This window comes from Agelaius phoeniceus, chromosome 4 (genome assembly GCF_051311805.1).
Source record: "Agelaius phoeniceus isolate bAgePho1 chromosome 4, bAgePho1.hap1, whole genome shotgun sequence".
Lineage (NCBI taxonomy): Eukaryota > Metazoa > Chordata > Aves > Passeriformes > Icteridae > Agelaius > Agelaius phoeniceus.
In genome coordinates, this window is record NC_135268.1 from 31,766,775 (window position 1) to 31,773,087 (window position 6,313).

At 42.5% G+C, this 6,313-nt stretch overlaps 1 long non-coding RNA gene across 1 annotated transcript; it reads left to right on the plus strand.

The window, feature by feature from the left end:
- Positions 1-307: 307 nt before the first annotated feature.
- Positions 308-5,840, plus strand: LOC143693831 (uncharacterized). The gene is made up of 5 exons (XR_013181812.1): positions 308-380; positions 1,313-1,428; positions 3,147-3,289; positions 4,964-5,163; positions 5,646-5,840. It is a non-coding gene; the product is annotated as an uncharacterized LOC143693831 (long non-coding RNA).
- The last annotated feature ends 473 nt before the right edge of the window (positions 5,841-6,313 follow it).

Genomic DNA, 6,313 nt, shown 5'->3' on the forward strand with positions numbered 1-6,313 from the left:
GTTTCAGCACAAAGGATGGAATAAGTAAATATGAGTGGATGTAAAGTACACACACAAAGGCGCATATGCATACACACATATATGTTTTTAGCAGTGTATTTGTGAAATCTGATAACAGATGGTTCTGTGACACTGTGAACAACCTACAGACTACAAACAGCAATTTCCTAGTGTGCATAAGCTTAAAGGTTTTTGAAAAAAATCTTTGGGGACTGTAAGAGACCATTTTCTAGTATGATTATGATTTCATTGTCTGTTTATGATTATGATTTCATTGTCTGTTATTTTTCAATGCAGCCTGCCTTATTCCTTTCCTTTCAAGCCTTGCTCTTGGTGACAGTTAATGAAGCAGGAGTTTTACTTGTTCTTGTCTTTCTGAGGTAAGTTAAAAGCACTGAGGTTTTTGGTGCTCTGATCCATTTCAAACCAGTTCTCCTGCTGCAAGGGAGACTGTGGTGTGGCCCTGGCCAGGACACTGGCCAGCAGCAAGCAGTCAAGGATAGCATAGCTTGACCTGACACTTTAACCCATACCTCAGGCTCCATGTGAGCTGGTGGTGTCATGCCTTGGGACCTGGAGAGCTTGTGGTAACAGATCTAAATTCAGATGAAGCTGTATGCCCATGGCATAGCTGGGAGGCCCATGTGGAGAACCAAAGGCACTAGTGTGCACCCAGAATGTTCATATAAAATGTCATGAAAACAAGAAGTGATCCTTGGGATGAGTGTGGATATTAGAGCTGGGGAGGTCCTCTGAGATACTAAATCTTACCTTCCATAGCACGCTTTGGATTTTATTCTTTCTTGTTAACTCATTATATTTTTTTAAGATAGGGATTATGAAATCACATTGACTGATTCCTGAATATTGCAATACATGTCATTTCCCATCCAGACAATAAAATGTATTGCAAGTGCCTTTTTAATGAAAGAGAAAGCGAGACCTTCATGTTCTGCAACATCTGCTGGGAACATAACCTAAATTGAAAACGTATGTTGTTCTTATGGGTAGAGAGAGTGAGAGGTCTTCCAGTGACAGGAAGTATCAAAAAAAGTTAATGCTGAAATCAGTAAAACAACCATGCGTGACAGGAGGAAAATGAGCACATAACTTTTTTTTTTGGTGGCTTTTTTCTTTTTTTTTTTTTTTTTTTTTTTTTTTTTTTATGAGGTGGAATGGAGATGGACAAAGACAAGACAGAAATGGGGGAAGCAGGGAAGTGGGATTATCTGTGTATTGACAGAACTGTTTATTTGCTCCTGGCAGAAATAAATCCCAGCATATATTCCCTCTAGCTTTTTCTTATTTACAGAGATAGAAAGCCTACTCTGTTGCCAAGACCCATTATCCTTTGACTTGAGTCAAACAATACATCTTGCTTATTGAGTCAGGGAATAGTGTGTGTTTTATGATGACAGAAAGGAAAAGGTAAGTTTACTCTTGCAGCCTTCTCCTGTCTATTAGTGTTTATGGTTACTACCATTACCATAATGATATTTTAGACATAGCAAAACAATGCAAATAAATAAATAACATCTACTGAAAAATAATGAATTTGTCCTGAACTCCACCATTGTGGCTATGTGGGATGGTTCTGTGATGAGGAGCACAACATTTCTGAAACACTTCTGGTTTTGATGTGTCATCTGGTTAGCTTGATTTTACCTGTGTTAAGTTTGAAAATATTTCTTATGTGTGTTTTATGCTTTGCCTGGGCTCAAGCATCTATAAGTACTTCCAATCTCCTCATAAATACACCTTTGTATTCTGCCTAATATATAAACATCACGACCCATGTCTGAGAATGTTGGGAATTTTATTAGGTTCATAAAGTTTTAGTTGCGGTCTAGCCCAATGGGTCCAAAATAAATAAACGCAGAGAGCAAAAAGAGTAACAATTTTGTACTTATTTCTTCTCCTCTCCCCTGAGAGTTTCCCCAGTACTGGTGAAGTACTTGCTGCAGTGGTTTCTGTGGCTTGCTATCAAAGTATCTGCAAGCCAGTAAGTAAGAGACAGATGCAAAGTATAAAAGTAATTGGTAAGTAAGTGGAGAAAAGTAACTGAAATAGTCTTATTAATGCATTTTCTTGATTTCCTTGGTCTCTTTCCATCTTAATGATGGAAAGAAACTGTGAATAATTGTGAATGACTTGTGACAGTCTCTCTTGCTGCTCTAAGTGAAGATGCTTGGTCGGGACAGCTTCCTAAGCCCTGTGGATGGAACATGTAAACAATCAGCATGGCAGGATGGAAACCTGTCTTTCAGCATATAGGGAGAGCTGATTCTTGGACTGAGATCTTTGGTCTGGGCTGGCCCTTTCTCTGGCTCTGGACAGAGAGTGTCATTGTTCCTCAGCACGGAGCTGGCTTTGCCTACAGCGTCCACAGTTGACAGCTAAGTTTGATATGACAGTATAGAAAAAGAGCTATCAACAATGCCAGCATCTTCACCTGAGCTATGGGTGTGTGCAGCCTTTGCTTTAAGGTATTACACTCCACAGATATTCCAGGCATCTCTTGCTCTGCAGACCTGCCATGCTCAGGACATTCAGGGTACACAGGACAGAAGCTGTTGCTCCTTCCCTGCTTGTGGAAAGGTGTTGTCTTACCTTGAGACAAACCTAAGTGCATGCAGCCATCATGCTCTTCAAAACAATTCTGTAGTAAGCCTTTAATTGGTCAGAAAAATGTAGCCCTGCAAGCTTTGTAAACCCAAGAAACCAGCAAGCCACAGCTTATGTGGGAATCAAAACCATGTTTTGGGACAATTACATGAATTTTTGTACAACCATTGCAGGAGCATCAGAGCCAGAGACACCACTTTTGCAGGAAAAACTGGGAGGTGAACCCTTAAAGATCAAGCCCCAAAGCACCTTTTGTTTGTTTATATGCACTGCACTCATTCTGTCTCAATGCTATTGGAAAATTATTTCTGGAATGTATCAAATGGCATAATACATGTTACAGATCTCTTTCCTAGTTAGCTACAAAGCTTACACTGCATTGTATGGGGGATATAGACAACTTTTTATTGTTCAAGAATTTTAATAAAGCAAAAGATTTTTTAGAGCAGATAACTGTAACTGAGCTACAGTTGCAACTCAAGTAAAACCATGCTATTTTGTTTTTCTTTCTCTCAACTCAGAGCTGCACAGTCAACTCTTAGATTTCCTTGGAAATTTTTCAGCGAGTCAAAATTTTGTTGGAAACATCTACACAGCTTTCATAATGCAAGTTACTTGGGCTTTTGAAGTGCCTTGGATTTGACAGACTCCTGTGAGCTCAAAGGTGAGCTCCTGCCAGGTTTGGCCAGAGGTAGGAGCTGCCAGGCCCTTAACCCTAAGGCACTTGTTGAGGAATCCATGTAGTGCAGGTAGCTCAGGGTGCAGCTTGGATTGAGCCCTGGGTGAGGACAGCTCGAGGCAAGAGGCTGTGACCTGGTGCTGCCCCTTTGTCCAACAAAGGACAGAAGGATCTTTGGCTCAGACAGGTGACCAGTCACTCAGAAACACAGCAGCAGCTGAGGACTCAGGTGGAAGACCCCAGCCTCAGGGTATAAAAGCCCAGTGTTTCCTTTGTTCAGTGGAATAAGGCAAAAGCTTGTTACTCTCTTGCTGCACCATATTAAAATTACTTAAAGGAACCAGAGGTCTGAGTCCCTTGGGAAACCTGGGATTGAGCTGCTAAGGAAATCTTGTCTGTGTGGGATGCGTAGGGAGTTGGGCAGGGCACCTGTTGGGTCACTGGAGCTGCCCTCTGTGAAGGGGCTTTGGTCCCAGCATTTAAAGTCTCTGGGAGTGGGACTGTGACTGCCAGAGTGCTACTGAAAGGTCAGAGGGGAAAGTGTCCTCAACAGCAGATGCATCTGTGAGGCAAGGGGATGTTAAATTTGGGCTGAGGAATCGTGAGTTTTACCATTCTGCACAGTGTTTAACTGTTCTGGAAAAAAAAGAGTTCTTGGGGACCAGTGTATGGACCAGCTCTAGGGGGACAATGTAGGGACATGGAAGCCAGATGGAGAAGGTGCCTTCCTTCAAGTGACTCTAGATGTTGATTAGACCCTGAGCATTCATGTCACTGCTCTGCAGTGGCTGGCTTCCACTGTCTCCTGCTCATCCTGCCAGTTCCTGACGCTCAGGTTTGGAGGGAGGAGTGTGCCTGTGCTGGATGTGGAGCAGGGGCAGCGTGTGTTCCCTCCCTGGCTCTGTCAGGCACAGCAGGGAGCAAGGCTCTACTTGCCTCACCCTCAGCTCAGCTCCCAGCATGGAGGAGGTAGAAGGGGAGGGCAGCCAGTGCCAAGCCCCAGAGCAGGCAGTGCCCTTACCTGCACAGAGCTGGCTGCCAGCAGTCCAGGTGACCCTGTGGGTCCAGCAAGGCTGTGGCTGCAGGCCCTCAGCAAGGTTTTAACCATTGCTAAAACTTTCTCTGTCTCCCTTCTTTTTTTTTTTTTTTTTTTTTTTTTTTTTTAATACAAGTGCAAAAGCCCAAAATTACTAATGTTCCTTCCAAGGCAATGACCACAAAACAGAGAATCAAACCCACAGAAATGCTTTCTTTTAGAAATTACTCACATTTCATCAGGCTTTGCTTATACTGAGGTGACACAGCCAAACCCACTGACAGTTCAGCTATGTGGCCTGAGAAACTCAACTGCATTAGCAAAGCTGCTCTCAGATGTAGAGCTACACTTTTTGTCTTTGTTAAAATACCACACTGCTACTCCTTTCCTAGCCTGTCAGCATCCCTTCTTATTGGCCCTTCTGCCTGTCCCACTGGAAATTTGGCATATGTTGCCAAACTCCTTGCAGCTATATGAGTCAAATATTCACTCTCAAATGCCTTAGACATGTGGGGAGAACTGCTTCTTTGCTCTTCCTTTTTCAGAAACGTAACTAAATCTTCCTATTGTGTGAGTTACTTTTTTCTTTTATTAAGAACACTGTATTTTATTTCATCCTACAGTGAAACAGTTGCAGGCGGCTGCCCAACACTTGTACTCTGAAAAAGGGAAAACAATGCAAAGAGAGGATGTCCCTGGAGGAAGATCATGCCCTGCCCCAGCTGCTCACACATGCAAGACAGATTTTTTTTCAAGGACAGCAACCAGTCAGGAACATGACTGCTGTTCTTGCCCTTGGAAACACCCCTCTTTGCTTGGAAAGGTAATGCTGTGGTCACTAGCAATTGCGGCAAGGTTGGTACAAAAATAACTGCCAGACACAAAACCCAAAAAGTTCTATGAATACTGTAGGTAAGTGGAAGTCATTGGGCACTGCAGGATATGTGCCATGAGGGCCAGAGATGTACAGGGAGAGGCAGGGAAGATGTAAGATGCTTGTCCCAGCAGCTCATGACTTCCCTGCAGATGTACTAGCCCTAAGCCACTTAGTGCACGATTCTTCCTTCACAGAGGGGTCTTTGTAAGGAGTCAACCAAAGTAAATGCATACATTGTGTCCTATTTTAAAGTGTGCTGTAACCCACATGAACAATGCAGTGCATAAGGAGGAATTTGTATGACAATATATTTTTCACATTGAATACTTTAGATCACCTATTATAGCTATGATGAGAACATACCAAAACCCTCTTACTGGCAGAATATTTTTTTTTTTTATTTACCAATAAGAATCATTAAATTATAGATTGCAACGGTGCTTGGAGGTCATCTGGTCCATCCCCATGCTGAAAGCAGACCTGACTTTGCAATTAGATGAAGTATTCCAAGGCCTAGTTTGGTGAAGCTGTGCATCTCTCTGAGAGCAGGGATGCTGCAGTCCCTTTCTGTATTCCTGTGCTCAACTGCACCCTGTGACAAAAATTTTCTTCCTTCTTTCAAGAGACAGGTAAGAGAACACCTATTTCCTGTTTTCCAAAAAAAAGGTGTAAGTTGAACACTGCACTCTTTAGGCATAGCTGTGCATATGCGTGGAGACAAAGATACTTGCTTTTCAGAGCTTTGACCTGTTCTAGTGTTGAACAGTTCCTGACAAGGGCTGGAAGCAGTCTCTGTGTTGATTTTCTCAAATATTTGGTGAAGTTTTTCTTTCTGTTTGTGAATTTTTAATAATTCAGTCATTAGGACTCACTAACTCCTTGCTTTGATGTCTGGCGTTCAGCTTTTTTTTTTATTTGTTTGGGGTGGTGGGTTTTATTGATTGTGAGATTTGGCTAAAAAATGTACCTGATTTTGCTTTTAATGCTGACATTGGGAGAAAAAAAATTCACTTTTCCTGTAAGGTCTCACAAATCATAGACCTGTCACTCTGACAGGCTGCAGTGGTTTGACCTTGGCTAGTGAAGGTGCCCTCCC